General features: G+C 47.8%; 1 protein-coding gene across 3 annotated transcripts in view; it reads left to right on the top strand.

Moving 5' to 3' along the window:
- Nucleotides 1–21856, top strand: part of BCAS4 (breast carcinoma amplified sequence 4) — an 84589-nt gene that overhangs the window by 2693 nt on the left and 60040 nt on the right. The gene's annotated exons all lie outside the window — the stretch shown is intronic.

The following is a 21856-nucleotide window of genomic DNA, read 5'->3' as shown; positions in this document are numbered from 1 at the left end:
AAAATGTTAAAAGATAAACAACAAAAAACAAAGAAAAACAAAAAAACGAACAAAAATTTTAAAATTAAAAATAACATGAGCATGTATCCATAAACACTGTTCAACAGAAATATAATTGGAGCTACAAATGTGAGCCACCTAGGCAATTATTTTTTTTTTTTGAGACAGAGTTTTGCTCTTGTTGCCCAGGCTGGAGTACAATGGTACAATCTAGGCTCACTGCAACCTCTGCCTCCCGGGTTCAAGTGATTCTCTTGCCTCAGCCTCATGAGAAGCTGGGATTAGAGGCGTGCACTACCATGCCCAGCTAATTTTTGTATTTTTAGTAGAGACAGGGTTTCTCTATGTTGGTCAGGCTGGTCTCGAACTCCTGACCTCAGGTGATTTGCCCGCCTCAGCCTCCCAAAGTGCTGGGATTACAGGTGTGAGCAACTGTGCCTGGCCACCTATGCAAGTTTTAGTGTTCCAGGAGCTACATGAAAAAGAAACAGGTAGCCAGGCACCATGGCTCACATCTGTAATTCCAGCATTTTCGGAGGCCAGCGCAGGCAGATCACTTGAGGCCAGGAGTTTGACACCAGCCTGGCCAACACGGTGGAACCCAGTCTCTACTAAAAATACAAAAATTAGCCAGATGTGGTGGCATATACCTGTAATCCCAGCTACTTGGGAGGCTGAGGCACGAGAACTGCTTGAACCTGGGAGGCAGAGGTTGCAGTGAGCTGAAATCATGCCACTGCACTCCAGCCTGGGCGACAGAGTGAGACTGTCTCAAAAAAAAAAAAAAAAAAAGGCCAGGCATGGTGGCTCACACCTGTAATCCCAGCACCTTGGGAGGCCAAGGCGGGTGGATCACCTGAGGTCGGGAATTTGAGACCAGCCTGACCAACATGGAGAAACCCCGTCTCTACTAAAAATATAAAATTAGCTGGGTGTGGTGGCACATGCCTGTAATCCCAGCTACTTGGGAGGCTGAGTCATGAGAATCGCTTGAACCTGGGAGGTGGAGGTTGCAGTGGGCCGAGATTGTGCCATTACACTCGAGCCTGGGCGACAAGAGGGTAACTCCATCTCAAAAAAAACAAAACAAAACAACAAAAACCAAAAGAGTAAAAAGAAAAGAAACAGGTGAAAGTAATTTTAATATATTTAAAATAACAGTATATCTGGGCCAGGTGCAGTGGCTCATGCTTGTAGTCCCAGCACTTCGGGAGGCCAAGACTGGAAGATCCCTTGAGCCCAAGGAGTTTGAGACCAGCCTGGGCAACATAGTGAGGCCCCGTCTCTAGTTAATAAAAAAAAATAAAAATAAAAATATATCCAGGCTGGGCGCGGTGGCTCACGCCTGAAATCCCAGCACTTTGGGAGGCCGAGGCGGGCAGATCATGAGGTCGGGAGATCGAGACCATCCTGGCTAACATGGTGAAACCCCGTCTCTACTAAGAAAACAAAAAATTAGCCGGGTGTGGTGGCGGGCACCTGTAGTCCCAGCTACTTGGGAGGCTGAGGCAGGAGAATGGCATGAACCCGGGAGGTGGAGCTTGCAGTGAGCCAAGATCGCGCCACTGCACTCCAGCCTGGGTGACACAGCGAGACTCCGTCTCAAAAAAAAAAAAAATATATATATATATATATATATATGTATATATATCTCTCTCCAAAATATTTCAACATGTGATCAACAGTAAAAAGTTAATGAAATTTTACATTCTGTTCTTTGTCCTGAGTTTTCAAAATCAGGCTTTTGATACTGAACTTTCAGTCCATCTCAGCTTGGACTGACCACATTTGAAGTGTTCAGTAGTCCCATGAGACATGTGGCTGCCATGTTGGAGAGCCTAGGTCTCCGTCACCCTCTGGCTTCCTAGTGTCCCACGATGAAACGGTAATTGCTCCCATTCCTGAGCACATCCTGTGTGGCACCAGTTTGCCAAGCTCTGTTCATGGCTTATGTCATTGTGTCATGGCAATGACCCAGTGACTGGGATGGTGCTATGTTGATTTTATAGCTCAGCAAACAGAGGCGCTCACAGCATAAATGACGTTGTGTGGATGGACTATAATTTATGAATCATTCATAAATGGTTCAGGGCTACGGTGTTTTGCCAGGCAGCGTCCTGGGGGAGGCTGCACGCTCCCCAGGCATACTTTGGTCTAGTGTCCCAGGGACTCCGGCACAGACATTAGGTTGTCTGCGACTTTTCACTGCCTTTAGCATCCTGAGTGTATTTCTTGTTCCTTCTCTCCCTTACTCTCAGCAGCTTCACGTCATTTTGCCCAGTGGCTAAGCCCCAGCTTCATTTTGTCTCTATTAGGAATAATCTTTAAGAGAAACTGCATGTATTAATTTCATTTTCTCACTCAGGGCTCTTTAACTCAGTCACGGGTTTGATTATGCTCATGTGTAAGGGACGTGTAGTAAAGAGCCTCAACTCCCTGTAGCTCCATGCGGCAATAACCCACTTAAAGCGCTTGTTGAAGTTTATTTACCAAAAGAAACAGAAACTGCGCCAGAGCACAGTCACGTGCAGCCTCCACTTTTAAAGCTTAATTCATTAGCAGATCCTCAGGCTGGAACAGTTTCCAGGTGGGCAGATGAGCAGGAAAAGGGAAATCTGGTTTGCGAACAGGCCTGGACAGCAGCCTCCTCCCACCAGCCTGTCTCCCAGGGGCACTTTCGCCTCTTCCGTGGAGCAGTAGAAATCTCAGTCCAGCCAACCCCAGCCTTAGGGGGCCTGGGCCTCCCAGTGAAGTGGGGCCTGCTTCATTGAGCACCTTCAGCCTCCGTATGTGCCAAGTCTTTCCTGGAGCTGGGGACGCCACAGGCAGACACACAGAGCCCTTCCCCCGTGGCCCTGCCAGACAGTAAACACATAACAAGGCCAGACACAGTGGCTCACGCCTGTAATCCTAGCACTTTGGGAGGCTGAGGTGGGCGGATCCTTTGTGCCAGGAGTTCGAGACCAGCCTGGGCAACATGGCAGAATCCCATCTCTACAAAAATTAGCTGGGCGTGGTGGTATGTGCCCGTGGTCCCAGCTACTAGAGAGGCCGAGGTGGGAAGATCACCTGGGTCCTGGGAGATGGAGGTTGCAGTGAGCTGAGATCGCATCGCTGCACTCCAGCCTGGGCGACAGAGGGAGACCCATCTCAAAAAAGAAAACAAAATGAAACCGTAGCAAGACCTCTAAATTGTAACGAATGCTACAAAGCACACGACATGGGTGGATGTGTGATAGGGCACCTGTGTGTGCAGAGACTCAGGAGGGTGAACAGAAAGTTATTGTCTGGGTGCAGTCATGGAGGTCTTCCCTGAGGCAGCATTGTCTTAGGATGAGCCCTGAGCCTAAATAGGAGTTGGCTGGCTGAGGAGAAAAATATCCCAGGCAGAAAGAACAGTTCTTGCAAAAGCCCCGGGATGGGACGAAGCAGGGGGTTTTTGGGGGTGGAGAAAAGAGCAACTGTGGGAGGCAGAGCAGCAGGAGATGGGGCAAGTGAGGGCACACAAGCTCTCCCTGGACTTCACACTGCTTTCCCCAGATGGAGGAGCTGCTGAGGGGGGGTGCCTTGAGCTGGGTTGGCAGGTGAGTTACTATTTCCTGGGCCTCGGGTTTTCTGTTCAACCAGTTCCCTGCCACCCCTCTTTCTGGTTTGAACTTCCCCTTTTTTTTGAAACAGAGTCTTGCTCTTGTCACCCAGGCTGGAGTGCAGTGGCGCAATCTCAGCTCACTGCAACCTCTGCCTCCTGGGTTCAAACGATTCTCCTGCCTCAGCCTCCCGAGTAGCTGGGATTACAGGTATGCACCACCACGCCCAGCTAATTTTTGTATTTTTAGCAGAGACAGAGTTACACCATGTTGGCCAGGCTGGTCTGTAACCTCTGACCTCAGGTGATCCACCTGCCTCAGCCTCCCAAAGTGTTAGGATTACAGGCGTGAGCCTCCGCACCTGGCGAACTTTTGATTTTTCTATAGTCAGAATGAGAGAAAAGAGAAATATTTCTCCAAACTCTGTACCTGGACAAAAGTAGAAAAATGTAAATTAGCCAAAGATGGCCTTCAGTTTCAATAAAAATGTAGGAGAAGAGTTTTCTTTGCATAAGCTAAGAATATTACTTCCAACCTGCAAACATGATGCACCCATGGGAAACTTGCCAACATGTCTCATCCTTGTGTGACCTGCTGGTCCCCTTTGGGCATTCAAGTTTGGGATGCTGGATTAGAAGTCCATGGTTGGGGGCTGGGCGTGGTGGCTCACGCCTATAATTCTAGCACTTTGGGAGGCCAAGATGGGTGGATCACTTGAGGTCAGGAGTTTGAGACCAGGCTGGCCAACATGGTGAAACTCCGTCTCTACTAAAAATACAAAACTAGTTGTGCATGGTGGCAGGTGCCTGTAATCTCAGCTACTTGGATGACTGAGGCAGAATTGCTTGAATCTGAGAAGTGGAGGTTGGAGGTTGCAGTGAGCTGAGATTGTGCCCCTGCACTCCAGCCTGGGCAACAAGAGCGAGACTCTGTCAAAAAAAAAAAAAAAAATCTGTTAGGGGGATTCCAGGGTATGGTCCACTGTCTCAAAGATGTAATTCCACTATTTATTCCTTAAATTTTGTTTTGAGATGGGGTCTTGCTATGTTGCTCAGGCTGGTCTTGAATTCCTGGGCTCAAGCAATCTGCCCACCTCAGCCTCCCAAAGTGCTGGATTACAGGCATGAGCCACCGCACCTGGCCAGTTCCTTAAATTGTATGGCAAACCTGCATTGTGCCATTCTGCTGTAGGCACTGGGCGAGACCAGCAAGATAGGCATGGTACCTGGTGTTGCAGGTGGGGAGGAAGATAAGCAGACTAGTGACAAACAGAGTGACTAAATGATGATAAATGCCATGCAGGAGACACCTGAGGGGTTATAGGGACTGAGGGGAAAGAGGATGGGAAGGACCGGAGGGCAAAGATGTGACAGCAGATGCCCGGTCACAGGGGAAAGATGAGGGACTGGGAGGTACCTGAGTGGAGGGACCTCAGTGACCACAGGGGCGTTGAGGGAGGTAGGGCCACACCAGGGCCTAGGTCCCCAGGGGAGGAATCTGAATTCTGTTCCAGGGTAACGCATAAACGACAGGTTCTGATTTGTCAACTTGTGCTAGGCGTGATAGCTCATGTCTGTAGTCCCAGCACTTTGGGAGGCTGAGGTAAGAGGATCACTTGAGTGCAGAAGTTTGAGGCTACACTCTAGCCTGGGTGACAGAGCAAGACCCTGTCTCAAACATAATAAATGAAAAGATTCATGGCCATGTGGCTGTGGTGCTAGAATGTACTGGGGGACCGCAGCGGCAGCAGGGAGACCAGAGATGGGTGCTGCGCCATCCAGGTAGACAAGGACCGGCTGGCCGCCTCCCTTCATCAGAACCTTCTGGGGCATGAGGAGCCAGGGACAAGGCATGTGCTGGGAGAGGCAGCTTTTCTCAGATGTGCCTGACTTTCTACCCACAAAACCTGCCCAGGAGTGGAAGGAGCCTTCCTCAGGACTCTGGCAGCCTCATCAAAGGACGTGGTCTTGCTTTGGGTGAGGGTCTGCCTAGAGCCTTGGATGAAGGTTTCCCATCTGGCCGACCCTCAGCGTCACACAGAAGCCTTAAACATGTTAGGCCAGGCATGTTGGCACACGCCTGTAATCCCAGCACTTTGGGAAGCCGAGGCGGGTGGATCAGTTGAGGTTAGGAGTTTGAGATCAGCCTGGCGAACATGGTGAATCCTTATCTCTACTAAAAAAAAAAAAAAAAAAAAAAAAAAAAAGCCAGGCGTGGTGGTGAGCACTGGTAATCCTAGCTATTTGGGAGGTTGAGGCAGGAGAATCATTTGATCTCGGGAAGCAGAGTTTGCAGTGAGCCGAGATTGTGCCACTGCACTCCAGCCTGGGCGACAGAGCGACTCTCCATCTCAACAAGCAAAACAAAACACATTGACTGGCCGTGGTGGCTCACACCGCCTGTAATCCCAGCACTTTGGGAGGCTGAGGCGGACAATCACTTGAGGCCAGGAGTTTGAAACCAGCCTGGCCAACATGGCAAAACCCAGTCTCTACAAAAAATACAAAAATTAGCCAGGTGTGGGGGTGTGCACCTATAGTCCCAGCTACTCGGGAGGCGGGGGCATGAGAATCGCTCGAACCCAGAATGTGGAGGTTGCAGTGAGCCAAGATCGTGCCACTGCACTCCAGCCTGGGTGACAGAGCAAGACTCTGTCTCAAAAACAAAACAAAACACGTTCCCAAAGATTGGAAACAGCCCAGTGCCCATCAGTGCGGGCCAGTGCCATAGCATTGCTTCTGATGAGTGGCGCAGTAGCGGCTGTGGCAGGAGTCAGCGCTACTTGTGCCCGTGCACAGCAGCATTCACCACAGAGTGCTGAGTGAGAGGTGCAAGGGGCGTGTGTGTGCGCTGCCGTCTTCTGTAAATAAAAACAGAAGGCAAAAAATATGTATTTTCATGCATCTGTAAACAGGAGATTCAATTAAATCAGTTTCTCGGGTGGGGTAGGGTATGGGCGTGGTTCAGCAGTAATACAGATTATAGTTCTCAAACTTTACAAACTTTGGCATCCTTTGAGGATGCAAAAATACTCGCTGGGGTCAGATGCAGTATCTCATGCCTCCAATCCCAGCACTTTGGGAGGCTGAAGCGAGAGGATTGGTTAAGCTCAGGAGATCGAGACCAGCCTGGGCAGTATAGCAAGACCACATCTCTACAAAATAAAATAATAAATTAGCCAGGCGTGGTGGCACACGCCTGTAGTCCCAGCTTGTGAGCTGTGATCGCGCCACTGTACTTCAGCCCTGGGGACAGAGTGAGCTAGACTCCAAAAAAAAAAAAAAGAAAGAAAAATACTGATTGCCTGCCCCATCCTTGAGTATTCTGATTTAATTGATGTGGGTGCAGGCTGGTCACTGGAATTATAAAATCTCTCCCGGAGGATTTTAAGCCTGGAAGTTTCCTGGTCTGATTGGTCTGTTGGAAAATCACTCTGGGGGCTGGTGGAAAATGGATTATAGAGAGAGGTGGATTATAATAACGGATTATTTAGCAGGCATGCAGGCATAGGGATGTGGACCCCCCTTTTTTTTTTTTTTTTTTTTGAGACAAGAGTTTCGCTCTTGTTGCCCAGGCTGGAGTACAATGGCGCAATCTCAGCTCACTGCAACCTCTGCCTCCCAGGTTCAAGCGATTATCTTGCTTCAGCCTCCCAAATAGCTGGGATTACAGGCACCTGCCACCACATCCGGCTAATTTTGTATTTTTGGTAGAGATGGGGTTTTACCACATTGGTCAGGCTGGTCTTAAACTCCTGCCCTCAGCTGATCTGCCTACCTTGGCCTCCCAAAGTGCTGGGATTACAGGCATGAGCCACTGCGCCCAGCCAGGGGATCTGGACTTCTAAACACCACCTCCACCCCAGATGATTCTGACGGCCAGCTTGGTTGGGACTGCCCACCTGTCCTGGCCTGGACCCTGCTGGGGTCGCAGGCTCATGTCCATGGATGTGGAATCCACTCCAGTGTCTGCGAGTGCCCCACCTCCAGCGTCAGACTCCTGAGGGCAGGGACCTCAGCTGTCCTGCTTGCTGCTGTGTCCTCAGTGCTTGGTGCCTCTTGGTTAAGGACACATCCCTTACAGGTGTGTGAACCCCCAACACCCTGCCCTGGTCAGACAGGGCAGAGAGGTGGGAGGACGTGGGCTCTGGAGCCCCCTGGGCTGGTGCAGATCTGGGGGCTGTGTCCAGTGCCTCGCTCCCTGCCTTGTCCAGCCTGCCTTCTCATCCCATACTGTGGTCTTCTAGCAGGGTTCTGCCCATTTTAGGTGGTCTGGGAGCATTAGCTACGATCATTTGTTCATTGTACAGACCTTTATTGAGCAGGTACTGCGTGCAGATACTGTGAAAGGTGGCATGAGAGGTGTCTTGGTCCTTGGGGTCTTGCATTTGGGGTGACCCACTTGCATGGGTTACACTTGCATGAGTAACAGTTGTATGCCATGCTTGGAAGTGGGCAATTTCAGCCCTCCAACTGGGCTGAAGAGCAGGGATTTTCACTCACCAGCTCTGCCTTACATAGGCGTGGAAGCCCGGTGTTCACTCGCTGCACCTGTGCATGCTGGGGGCAACCATGACATGGTCTCAACGAGCCACCAGTTCTCTTAAGCTGTTTTAGGATCTGAATTTATTCCTTTGCTGCAGCTGTGGTGGGGAATATGGCTTGTGGTTGTTTTTTTTTTTTAAAGTAAATTGGAGCCGGGTGCGGTGGCTCGCGCCTGTCATCCCAGCACTTTTTGAGGCCGAGGCGGGTGGATCACCTCAGGTCAAGAGTTGAAGACCAGCCTGGCCGACATGGCGAAACCCTGTCTCTACTAAAAAAACAAAACTTAGCCAAGCGTGGTGGCACGTGCCTGTAATCCCAGCTACTCAGGACGCTGAGGCAGGAGAATCATTTGAGCCTGGGAGGCGGAGGGTGCAGTGAGCTGAGATCACACCACTGCACTCCAGCCTGGGCAACAGAGTGAGACTCTGTCTCAAAAAAAAAAAAAAAAAAAAAAAAAAAGTAAAAAATAAAGTAAATTGGAGTTTTTTTTTTTTTTTCTATTTTTTAAATCTTTTTAAATAATTTTTTTTTTTAGAGACAGGATCTCCCTGTATCAGGAGGCTTAAGCAGTCCTCCCACCTCAGCCTCCCAAAGTGCTGGAATTACAGGTGTCAGCTACCACACTTAGCTGGTTTTGTTTTTTTAAAAACTTTTGTCTTAAAGATTTAAAAATGTATGTACATGTTACAAATCCGAAAGACCCTGTGGCCACGGAGGGATGAGAAAGCCCTGCCTGCCTCCTCCCGTCCTCAGCCCCGTGCTCCTCCTGCAGAGCCCGGTCATTTCCTGTGTCCCCCTTCTGGGCAGGTAGGACAGGGAAGTCCCTACCTCCTGCCACCTCCCCTCTCTGCATTAAGCTTTTTTTTTTTTTTTTTTGAAATGGAGTCTCACTCCGTCACCCAGGCTGGAGTGCAGTGGCGTGATCTCGGCTCCCAGGTTCAAGTGATTCTTGTGCCTCAGTCTCCCGAGTAGCTGGGATAACAGGCGTGTGCCACCACACCTGGCTAATTTTTGTATTTTTAGTGGAGACGGGTTTCACCATGTTGGCCAGGCTGATCTCGAACTCCTGACCTCAAGTGATCTGCCCACCTGGGCCTCCCAAAGTGCTGGGATTATAGGTGTGAGCCACTGTGCCACTGCACCCGGCCTCATGCTTTTTTCACGCATTTTTCGAGATCTTTTTATATTAATGCACAGGATTTACCTGATTATTTTCAGCAGTTAGACAGAATTTCATTGTCTGTCTGAATGACACTTTAGGTAACCATTCCTCTGTTGACAGACATTTAAGTTATGTGGAATTTTTTGCTGTCACAAAGCATCCTGCAATAAATATCTCTGCACATACGTCATTTTGCATTTATGCAAATATGTAGGATAAATACCTAGGAGGTGTATTACTGTGTCTAAGGGCACATGCATTTTAGACAAGATTGAGTGGTTAGGGCAGTATGGCCATAGACTGCACCTGCATTTTAAATGTTGGTTACTGTTGCCAAATTAACCTTCCTGGAAGTCAGGGTCTGCACGACTTTAGAGCGGAGTAGTCAGCCCTTTCTGGACACTCAAACCTCAAACCTCAAGATCAAGGGTCCTTTCGGGACCAGGATGGGAACTCTGTCTTGCTTTGGGGACCTGAGAGGAAAGAGTTCCTGAGTTTCTTCTCTGGGCGGTGGGTCATTGTTTAACCCACCAGCTCCTTCCTGGTTTGCAGTTCAAATCTAATGCTACTCAGCGAATCACTTCCTTTGCTCCCTGGCTTCCAGGATCTTTCAACGTTCATTTCATCCCTTTCATCTTGTGCATAGAGATGAGGATGCTTTTTCTGCCTGGGCTGAATGGACCTTGCTATGCTAAGATTCTTCTGGGTGTGTGTGTAAGCAGCATTATTGAGATGTGATTTGCATACATACAATTCACCTTTTTAAAGTGTATAATGTAATGGCTTTTAGGATATTCACAGAGTTGTACAACCATCAACCACAACCAATTTTAGAACATTTTTATGACCCCAAAAAGAAACACTGCACCGTTATCTGTCATTCCTCAACCCCCCACCACGAATATCCTTTCCATCTCTGTAGATTTGCCTGTTCTGGTATTTCACGTGTGTTTGTGTTTTAAAAACACAGATTGGCCAGAGGCTTGAAGGCCACATTCAGCCCACAGACAGTTTTATTTGGCCGTCATAGTGTTTTTTAACTTATCAGGCTAGTTTTGAGCATTTTCAAACGGAGAGAATTTGCATAAACATCTGGATTGCCATTTGTCTTGAACAAAGCAGGGTTGGCACATCCCTACCTGGCACAAGCTGGGGCCCAGTAGCAGCCACCCCATTTAAATAGAGCCTGTGGTCTTCTGTTTGCTACAGCCTCCACCCCTCCCTGTTGTCTCCCTGACCTGGAGGCTGAACATCAGCTGCTCTTTATAATCCCACCTGCACTGCTATTTTTCTTAGAAGTGAAATCTCTCTGTCAAAAGTGGGAAACCGGTCATAGTGGTGGCTCATGCCTGTAATCCCAGCACTTTGGGAGGCCGAGGCGGGTGGACCACCTGAGGTTAGTAGTTCAAGACCAGCCTGGCCAACATGGTGAAACTCCATCTCTTCTAAAAATACAAAACTTAGGCGTGGTGGTGTGCTCTTGTAGTCCCAGCTACTTAGGAGGCTCTGAGGTAGGAAAATCGCTTGAACCCAGGAGGCAGTGGTTGCAGTGAGTTGAGATTGCGCCACTGCACTCCAGCCTGGGTGACAGAGCGAGACTCCGTCTCAAAAAAAAAAAAAAAAAAAAAAAAAAGTGGGAAACTGAAAATAAACAGTTTGCAGAAAACAGTCTTCAGCACAGCCCACTTCTCTGGTATTTATTACCTGCATGGCTTCGGTGTCGTTTGAGTTTGGAGACCCTAGCAGGGTCCTTTTAAAGGGAGGTGGCGTCTCACTGGGAGTGACCCAGAGAAGTGACTTAGTAGACTTCCTTAGCTTCTGTCATGAGACAGAGTCTGTGGATTGTTTTTCTCATCATTTTCAAATGGGGAGTCAGAAGCACAGGGACGGTCAGAGGTGCAGCTGAGACCACACAGCATGAAATGCAAGGCTGGGTCTAACACGCCGCCCAGGCTGCTGTTCTCAGGCCACACCTCTTCCAGGCAGTACACATCCTCCCTTCCCTCCTCTCTCTTTCTCCCTTTCATCTTTCTCTCTTTTCTACAATGAATATTCATGAGCACTGTACTGATTACCGATCACTGGGTAGCAAACTACCCCAAACCTTAGCAGTTTCAAGCAACTGCCATTTCATAGGGTTCATGCATGGACTGCGTTCAGCTGGAGGATTGGCCACCCTGGCAGTCCAGCATGGCCTTACCCGTGTGTCTAGCAGTTGGTGCTGGCTGTTGGCTAGGGCATCTCAGTTCTCCTCCATGTGACCTCTCAACCTCTAGGGCCTCGCTCACTGGCTTTTACGGAAGAGTTGCCTGGACTTCTTTTTTTCTTACATTTTATTATTTTTATTTTTAATTTTTGGGGGTACATAGTAGGTATATATATTCAGGGGGTACATGAGAGGTTTGGATACAGGCGTGCAATGTGAAATAAGCACATCATGGAGAATGGGCTATCCATCCCCTCAAGCATTTATCCTTTGAGTTACAAACAGTCCAATTATACTCTTTTTTTTTTGAGACTGAGTCTCACTCTGTTGCCCAGGCTGGAGCGCAGTGGCATGATCTTGGCTCACTGCAACCTCCACCTCTTGGGTTCAAATGATTCTTGTGCCTCAGCCTCCCAAATAGCTGGGATTACAGGCGCACACCACCACACGTGGCTAATTTTTGTATTTTTAGTAGAGACGGGGTTTCACCATGTTGGCCAGATTGGTCTTGAACTCCTGACCTCAGGTGATCTGCCTGCCTCGGCCTCAAAAAGTACTGAGATTACAGGCATGAGCCACCACACCCAGCCCAATTATACTCTTTATGTTACATTATTTTCTTTTTTTGAGACAGGACCTCACTCTGTCACCTAGGCTGGAGTGCAGTGACAGAATCTTTGCTCACTGCGCCCTCCACTTCCTGGCCTCAAGCGATCCTTCCACCCCAGCCTCCCAGGTAGCTGGGACTGCAGGCATGTGTCACCACACCCAGCTAATTTTTGTATTTTTTTTTTCTTTTTTTGTAGAGATGGGGTTTCACCATGTTGCCCAGGCTGGTCTTGAACTCCTGATCTCAAGTGATCTGCCTGCCTCAGCCTTCTAAAGTGCTGGGATTACAGGCATGGGCCACTATGCCTGGACTTTAAGTAATTTTATTTTTTAATTTCAGTAGGTTTTTGGGGAACAGGTGGTGTTTGGTTACGTGAATAAGTTCTTTAGTGGTTTCTGAGATTTTGGTGCAGCAACCATCACCTAAGTAGAGTACACGGTAACCAATGTGCAGTCTTTTATCCCTCACCTACCTCCCACACTTTCTCCTAAGTCCCCAAAGTCTGTTGTATCATTTGTATGCCTTTGCATCCTCACAGCTTAGCTCCCACTTAACAAGTGAGAACATATGATGCTTGCTTTTCCATTTCTGAGTTACTTCACTTGAATAATGGTCTCCATTTCCATCCAGGCTGCTGCCAATGCCATCGTTTCGTTTCTTTTTATGATTGAGTTGTGTTCCATGATATCTATATGTATATATGCCACATATTCTTTATCCATTTGTTGACTAATAGGCATTTGGGCTGGTTCCATTGTTTTGCAATTGCTAATTGTGGTGCAATAAACATGCATGTGCAAGTGTCTTTTCATATAATGACTTCAAGATACCCAGGGGTGGGATTGCTGGATCAAATGGTAGATCTACTTTTAGTTCTTTAAGGAATCTCCACACTGTTTTCCATAGTGATTGTACTAGTTTACATCCCCGCTAACAGCGTAGAAGTGTTTACATTCCCACTAACAGTGTAAAAGTGTTTCTTTTCACCGCATCCATGCCAACATCTATGATTTTTTGATTATGGCCATTCTTGCAGGAGTAAGGTAGTATCGCATTGTGGTTTTGATTTGCATTTCCTTGATCATTAGTGATGTTGAGCATTTTTTCATATGTTTGCTGGCCACTTGTATATCTTGTTTTGAGAATTGTCCTCAGCCCACTTTTTGATGGGACTGTTTTTTCTTGCTTAGTATTCTGGATGTTAATCCCTTGTCAGATGCATAGATTGTGGAGATTTTCTCCCACTCTGTGGTTTGTCTGTTTACTCTGCTGATTATTTCTTTTGCTGTGCAGAAGCTTTTTAGTTTAATTAAGTCCCATCTATTTATCTTTGTTTTTATTGCATTTGCTTTTGGGGTCTTGGTCATGAAGTCTTTGCCTAAGCCAATGTCTAGAAGGGTTTTTCCAATGTTATCTTCTAGAATTTTTATGGTTTCAGGTCTTAGATTTAAGTGTTTGATCCATCTTGAGTTGATTTTTTGTTTAAGGTGAGAGATGAGGATCCAGTTTCATTCTCCTACATGTGGCTGGCCGGTTGTCCCAGCACCATTTGTTGAAAAGGGTGTCCTTTCTCCACTTTGTGTTTTTGTTTGCTTTGTCAAAGATCAGTTGGCTGTAAGTATTTGGGTTTATTTCTGGGTCTCTGTTCTGTTCCATTGGCCTATATGCCTATTTTTAAAATTTTTTTTCAATTTTTTTTTTTTATTGTTTGAAACGGAGTTTCACTCTTGTTGCCCAGGCTGGAGTGCAATGGCGCGATCTCGGCTCACTGCAACATCCACCTCCTGGGTTCAAGCGATTCTCCTGCTTCAGCCTCCCCAGTAGCTGGGATTACAGGCGTGCGCTACCACGGCTGGCTGATTTTTGTATTTTAGTAGAGACGTGGTTTCACCATGTTGGCCAGGCTAGTCTTGAACTCCTGACCTCAAGCAATCCACCTGCCTCAGCCTCCCAAAGTGCTGGGATTACAGGCGTGAGCCACCGCGCCCAGCCTTTATAGTATATTTTGAAATCAGGTAACGTGATGCCTCCAGATTTGTTCTTTTTGTTTAGTTTTGCTTTGGCTGTGCAGGCTCTTCTTTGGTTCCATATGAATTTTAGGATTGTTTTTTTCTAGTTCGTGAAGAACAATGGTGGTATTTTGATGGGAATTGCATTTAATTTGTAGATTGCTTTTGGCGGTATGGTCATTTTCACAATATTGATTCTACCCATCCATGAGCATGGGATGTGTTTCCATTTGTTTGTGTTGTCAATGATTTCCTTCATCAGTGTTTCGTAGTTTTCTTTGTAGAAGTCTTTTACCTCCTTGGTTAAATTCCTAAAAATTTAATTTTTGCAGCTGTTGCAAAAGAAGTTGAGTTCTTGATTTGATTCTCAGTTTGGTTGCAGTTGGTGTACAGCAGTCTACTGATTTGTGTACATTGGTTTTTATATCCTGAAACTTTGCTGAATTCATTCACCAGTTGTAGGAGCTTTTTGGAGGAGTCTTTAGGGTTTTCTAGGTATACGATCATGTCATCAGCAAATGGTAACAGTTTGACTTCCTCTTTACCAGTTTGGATGCCCTTTATTTCTTTCTCTTGTCTGATTGCTCTGGCTAGGATCTCTAACTTATTTTAAAATGTACAGTTAAGTTATTATTGAATCTAGTTGCCCTGTGGTACTGCTTGAACTTCTTATGTGGCTTCTGGCTTCGCGGAGGGTGAATCAGAAGCTTTGAGGTCTCTTGAGGCCTAGACCTGGGAGTCACAGAGTCTTGCTCCCATCACATCCTATTGATCTAAGCAGTCACAGGCAAGCCCAGATTCAGGGGTGGGAAGGATTGGATCCCACCTCTTCAATGGAGGAGCTGCAAGGTCCTTTTGCAAAAGCACATGTGGGATGGGAGGGAGTTGGCGGGCCACCTTTGAAACACAAGTACTTATTATTTGCCAGACTTTGTTCTAGGCTCTGGGAATTGAAAGACAAATAAAACAGACAAAAACCTGTGTCCCCCAGAGGTTTCATTCTGGTGGGGAAGATGACAGGAAACAAGTTGAGAAAAATAGATAGTATATTAGATGGTGATAAATGCTAAAGAGAAAAGTAAATTGGGGCAGGAGGACTGGGAGTAGGGGAGCTACAGGGTCAGGGAAAGCCTCACCTGGAAGAAATATTTGAGCAAAAGCTAGAAGGAAGTGAGAGACAACTTTCACCAGTAAAGGGAACAGCAGGTGCAAAGGCCCTGCGGTGAGGCTGTGGCTAGTGTTGTGGGTGGGGATAAGCAACAGGCAGTGAGATCAGGGGGAGGCAGAGGCTCCAGATGGGGTAGGGCTGGGGAGGCCCCCATTAGGTGTTTTCTGAGTGGGTGGAAGATGAGGGGGGACTCTTAAAAAAATTGAAGCCAGGCATGGTGGTGCCCATCTGTAGTCCCAGCTACTCATGAAGCTGAGGCGGGAGGATCCCTGGGGCCCAGGAGTTGGAGGCTGCAGTGAGCTATGGTCCTACCACTGCACTCTAGCCTGGATGACAGAATGAGACCCTGTCTCTAAGAAAAAAAACAATTGGTATATAATTCATGTATAAATGTATGATTTTAAAGTTTATAGTTTGTTGGCTTTTAGTATATTTACTGTGTTGTGCAGACATCACCATGACCTAATTCCAGAACATTTCTATGACCCAAAAAAGAAACCCCATCACCATTAGCAGTTATTCCCTCTTCTCCTCTCCCTGCCACTCCATGCAGAGGGGCAACCACGAATCTATTTCTTTCTGTCTCTGTGGATTTGCCTATCTCTGGACATTTCCTCCCCTCCCTCCCTTCCTTCTTTTCTTTCTAGATGGAGTCTTGCTCTTTTGCCCAGGCTGGAGTGCAGTGGCACGATCTTGGCTCACTGCAACCTCCACCTCCAGGGTTCAAGCGATTCTTGTGTCTTAGCCTCCCAAGTAGTTGGGACTACAGGCTCATGCCACCACGCCTGGCTAATTTTTGTAGTTTTAGTAGAGACAGGGTTTTGCCATATTGGCCAGGCTGGTCTCAAACTCCTGATCTCAAGTGATTTGCCTGCCTTGGCCTTCCAAAGTGCTGGGATTACAGGCGTGAGCCACTGTGCCAAGCCTGGACATTTCTTATAAGTGGAATCATGTCATGCGTGACCTTTTGTGCCTGGCTTCTCTCACTTAGCATCATGTTTGCAAGGATCATCCATGTTGTAGTGCGTGCCGGTGCTCCATTACTTTTTGTGGACAAATGATACTCTATTTTATGGATACACCACATTTTGTTTGTTCATTCGTCACTTTAAGGACATTGGATTGTTTACACTTTTTTTTTTTTTTTTTTAATTGAGATGGAGTCTTACCCTGTCTCCCAGGCTAGAGCGGGGTGGCACAATCTTAGCTCACTGCAAATTCCGCCTCCCGGGTTCCCCAAGCAATTCTGTGCCTCAGCCTCCCAAGTAGCTGGGACTACAGGCTTGTGCCACTACACCCGGCTCATTTTTGTAGTTTTAGTAGAGACGGGGTTTCGCCATGTTGGCCAGGCTGATCTCGAACTCCTAACCTCAAGTGACCTGCCTGCCTTGGCCTCCCAAAGTGTTGAGATTACAGGCGTGAGCCACCACACCTAGCCTTTTCTACTTTTTGACTGTCATGAATATGTTACAAGTTTTTGTGAGAGCATATGTTTTCATTTCTTTTTTATTTATTTTTATTTATTTATTTTTATTTATTCATTTTTTTGAGATAGGGTCTTGCTTTGTCATCCAGGCTGGAGTGCAGTGGTGCCATCATGGCTCACAGCAGCCTTGATCTTCTGGGCTCAAGTGCTTCTCCCACCCCAGCCTCCTAAGTAGCTGGGAATACAGGCACGTGCCACCATGTCCGGCTAATTTTTTTTTTTTTTTTTTTTTTGTAGAGACGGTGTCTCACTGTGTTGCCCAGGATGGTCTTGAACTCCTGCGCTTAAGTGATCTGCCTGCCTCGGCCTCCCAAAGTTTTGGGACAAAGTGGTGGGCATATTGCTTGATCATAAGGTGACTCTGTGTTCCTTCTGAGGAGATGCTGGACTGGTTTTCAGAGCAGCTGCACAATTGTACCCTTCCCACCAGCAGTGCGTGAGGCTTCCAATTCCTCCACATCCTTGCCAGCCCTCATCATTTTCCATTTTTGTGATTGCAGCCATCCCTGTGAGTGCAAAGTGGTACAGTGGAGGATCTGGGGCAGGGAGGGCTTTTGGTTTTTTTGTTTTTTGTTTTTTTTTGAGACGGAGTCTCACTCTGTCGCCCAGGCTGGAGTACAGTGGCGCGATCTTGGCTCACTGCAAGCTCTGCCTCCCAGGTTCACGCCATTCTCCTGCCTCAGCCTCCCGAGTAGCTGGGACTACAGGCGCCCGCCACCACGCCCGGCTAATTTTTTTGTATTTTTTAGTAGAGACGCGGTTTCACCGTGTTAGCCAGGATGGTCTCGATCTCCTGACCTCGTGATCTGCCTGCCTCGGCCTCCCAAAGTGCTGGGATTACAGGCATGAGTCACTGTGCCCAGCCAGGGCTTTTGTTTTAACAGGACTGCACAGAGTAGATTGAAGGGCAGTGAGAACAGGAAGCTGGGACCAGTGAGCAGGCTACTGCACCAGTCCTAGCAAGAGACAGTGGTGCTGTGCGCCATGGTGCTTGGTTGTATGGCAGAGAGAGTGAAGTAGCTGGATTTGGGTAGTGACATTTTGAAGGTAGAACTGAGAGGATTTGCTGGCAGATTGGTTGGGGTGGGAGGTGGGAGAGAAGAGTTGAGAGTGCTCCGAAGTATTTGGCCTGAGCAAGGGGACGATGGAGTTTCCATTTGTTGAGTTAGAGAAGATAATGGGTGGGGACCTTTTTGGGTGTTTTTTTTTTTTTTTTTTTGTGCCAGACCCTTGGTGAGCAGGGCCAGCCCCTCTTCAATGTCTGGGCATTCCCAGCTGGGAAGTTTGCACTGCCACTTTGTGAGAAGGGGGGATGTGGGAAAAGACAGTGAAAACCATGATTTGCAGGTGTTTGTTTAAAAAAAAAAAAAAACAACACTCACCATCTCCACTGGTCCTTCCTTGAATGTCACTTAAAGTGAGCCTCTCGCCTCCTTCCCCTCTGAGTGGAGCAGTTTAGGCCCAGGGGGTTGCAGAGAACAGCGAGGGCATTCATCAGCTCACAGGCTGGTTAAAAAGGCACATGGGCTGCAGCCTGTGGGACTCTCATTTCTGAGGCCACTTAGGGGATAATCTTGAGAGAAAATTGCCCCATGGATGATTTGTGGGCATGGTGGGCTGGCTTATCCTGAGCACCTTCCTGTTGGTTGGGAATGTTTCTTCCTGTTGGTTGGTCGGGCTTGTTTCTCCCTTTGCTGACCAGACAGTCGGCAAATGCTCACTTTGCTCCCTCCTGCTTTTGGGAACCTCCCTAGGTACTAGGGAGTGAGGTGGAGGACTGATTATAGCTGACAAGCAGCAATGAAGGGGACACATTTCTAACCTCCCCCAAGAGCATCTTGTTTTTGTTTTGAGATGATCTCGCTCTGTCACCCAGGAGTGCAGTGACGCATCACAGCTCAACCTCCTAGGTCCAAGTGACCCTCCCACCTCTGCCTCTCAAGTAGCCGAGACCACACAGGTGTGCACCACCATGCCCAGCTAGTTTTCTTTTTATTTTTAGAGAGACAAACTTTCCCCCTGTTGCCCAAGCTGGACTGGAACTCCTGGGCTCAAGCGATCCTCTGGCCTCAGCCTCCCAGTGTTGAGATTACAGCCGTGAGCCACTGTACCCAGCCCCAGAGAACATCTTATTACACATTCTAGCTCTGGAGTTAGAGTGCTCAGGGTCAAATTCTGGCTTCAATATTTATTAACTGTGTGAGCTTGAGCAAGGGACTTAACCTCTCTGATCCTCTGTTTCTCAATCCATAAAAAGAGGGAAATAGTAGCACCTACTGCATAGGGTTCTTGTGAGAAGTAAATGAAGTAATTCAAATACAGTGTCTAGTCCTTGGTTTTCTTCTATGGTAAAAGAGATGGGGTGGGTGCAGTGGCTCATGCCTATAATCTCAGCACTTTGGGAGGCTGAGGCAGGAGGATTGCATGAGGCCAGGAGCTTGAGACCAGCCTGGGCAACATAGCGAGACCCCTGTCTCTACAAAAATTAAAATACAAAAAAGAAATTGAGCTGCGGAAAGCAACCCCTTATCATGCACCTATTGTGTGTCAGCACTCTGTTAACCACATCTATGATGTCGGGTTAACCTCCTGAGCATTCTGCCAAACGGGCATGATGGTTCCTGTCACAGGGGATCCAGCAGCAGTGAAATGCAGAGGTTAAGCCATTGGGTTCCAGCTGCATGACTGGCAGAGGGTAAGGTGAACCCAGCAGTGCCGTGACCACGCCACGCCCTTCCTGAGCGGGCCAGGATGGGTTTCGATGCGCTTCCTACAAGCACAGCGCTGCAGACACATCTTGGGAAGGAGGCATCACCCAGCTGGGGCGTGGGCTTCCGTGGCCTCCCATGCAGGTTGTGTGTTCTTAAGCGCGTCTGGACCCAGGTCTGCATTATGAGCACCTGCAGCCCCAGGATCTCTCCATCACCCGCTGTGCCCCACTCCTCTCTTTCCCCTGGATCAGAAAGAATAACCAACCTTCTCCTCCCACCACAGTGACCTCTTGGCTCCATCCTTTCTCCCTTAGTGCGATAATGACATTTTCTCATTGTAATTGAATTTGGGGGTTGGGTGAGGGGATGATCTTTCTTTTTCTGAGTCTTCTCTCCCCTCTCCCGCACTGAGGCACAGAAATAGTCCCAGCTGTGAGATGAAGGTTGCAGAGTTTAAAATTGCAACTGGGTACTATTTATACTCCAGCCTGAAAGATGTTTTTTTGCGCAGTCGTTTATTTTGTTGTGGTGGAGATGGCTCATGCTGGAAGCAGCAGGAACTGGTGCTATATAAACAGTTCTCTGGGGACAAGTGGGTGGTGAGGGAGCCTTCAGGTGCAGGAGGCAGGGACGAGGCCTGCCCAGAAACCCTGAACACGCCTCCCTGGAGCAGGACGGTGTGGCCTGGTAGGGAAAGCAGATCATGTGCTGGGTGAACTTTCTTCCTGCATGCTGGCCATTACAAAAATAACAACAGAAACTGGTATTTTAGAAGTCGTAAAAGTAGTAGATACTTGGGAGGAAAAAAAACCCTAATTTATTATTTTTTTTTTTTTTAAGACAGATCTTGCTCTGTCACCCAGGCTGGAGTACAGTGGCACAATCTCGGCTCACTGCAACCTCCTCCTTCCGGGTTCAAGTAGTCCTCTTGCCTCAGCCTCCTGAGTAGCTGGGACTACAGACGCATGCCATCGCATCCGGTTACGTTTTGTATTTTTAGTAGAGACGGGGTTTCGCCATGTTGGTCAGGCTGGTCTCAAACTCCTAGCCTCGGATGATTGGCCTGCCTTGGCCTCCCAAAGTGTTGGGATTACAGGCGTGAGCCACCACACCTGGCCAAACCCCTAATTATTTCCCTAATTTTTACACAAGCGCATGAAGCAGTTGTACACTGGCAGACCCTTTGCACATTTGTGATTGGCTTCATTTGTGGAGCATTAAAGGATTTTTTTAAATGTGTTCCCATGTTTTAACATTGGGGCATTTCCTATCAAATTAGGATTTCTGGCTTCTCTTAGAAAATGGAAGATCTGGTAGCTCTGGGCCTGCATTTCCTGATGGCGGCTAGTGGCCAGCAGCTGGAGGACTGGATGAGCACCTCTGAGATCACCACAAGCCCGATGGCCTGCTTCACTCATGTATTTTAATGTCCGGCCTGATGACTGGGTGTTTTTTCTTCTTCTCTTTTTTTTAAAGACAAGTTCTCACTCTGTCGCCCAGCCTGGAGTGCAGTGGTACGATCACTGCTCACTGCAGCCTCAGCCTCCTGGGTAGCTGGGACTACAGACATGCACCACCATGCCTGGCTAATTTTTTTTTTTTTTTTTTTTGAGATGGAATCTCGTTGTGTTGCCCAGGCTGGAGTGCAGTGGCTCACTGCAGCCTCCACCTCCCAGGTTCAAGAGATTGTCCTGCCTTAGTCTCCTGAGTAGCTGGGACTACAGGGGTGCACCACACTTGGCTAATTTTCATATTTTTAGTAGAGACGGGGTTTTACCATGTTGGCTAGGATGGTCTTGATCTCCTGACCTCGTGATCCACCCGCCTCAGCCTCCCAAAGTGCTGGGATTACAGGTGTGAGCCACTGCACCCAGCCAAATTTTTTTTTTTTTTTTTTAAAGGGACAGAGCCTCACCATGTTGCCCAGACTGGTCTCGAATTCCTGGACTTCAGTGATCTTCCTGCCTCGGCCTCCCAAAATGTTGGGACTACAGGCATGAGCCACTGCTCCTGGCCACGGACCCTTTACATAACATAAAAAATTCAAGTTTCCCTTGTCAGAGTCCCTTTCCCAACTCCTCCTGCCCAGGGCTAAGTAAACCCTATTAATAGGGTTTCCAAAGAAACTATGGGATGCCCAGTTGAATGTGAATTTCAGATAAACAACAAATAATTGTTTTAGTATAAGCACATCTCTTAACTATTAGCAGTTTGGCACATATCATTCCAGGCCTTTCTCTGTGGAGACAGGTACTTTTTTTTTTTTTTTTGAGATGGAGTCTCGCTCTGTTGCCCAGGCTGGAGTGCAGTGGTGGGATCTCGGCTCACTGCAGCCTCCGCCTCCCGGGTTCAAGCGATTCTCCAGCCTCAGCC

The sequence above is a fragment of the Chlorocebus sabaeus genome, chromosome 2 (genome assembly GCF_047675955.1).
Source record: "Chlorocebus sabaeus isolate Y175 chromosome 2, mChlSab1.0.hap1, whole genome shotgun sequence".
Lineage (NCBI taxonomy): Eukaryota > Metazoa > Chordata > Mammalia > Primates > Cercopithecidae > Chlorocebus > Chlorocebus sabaeus.
This window is presented reverse-complemented; position numbering and strand designations above follow the sequence as displayed.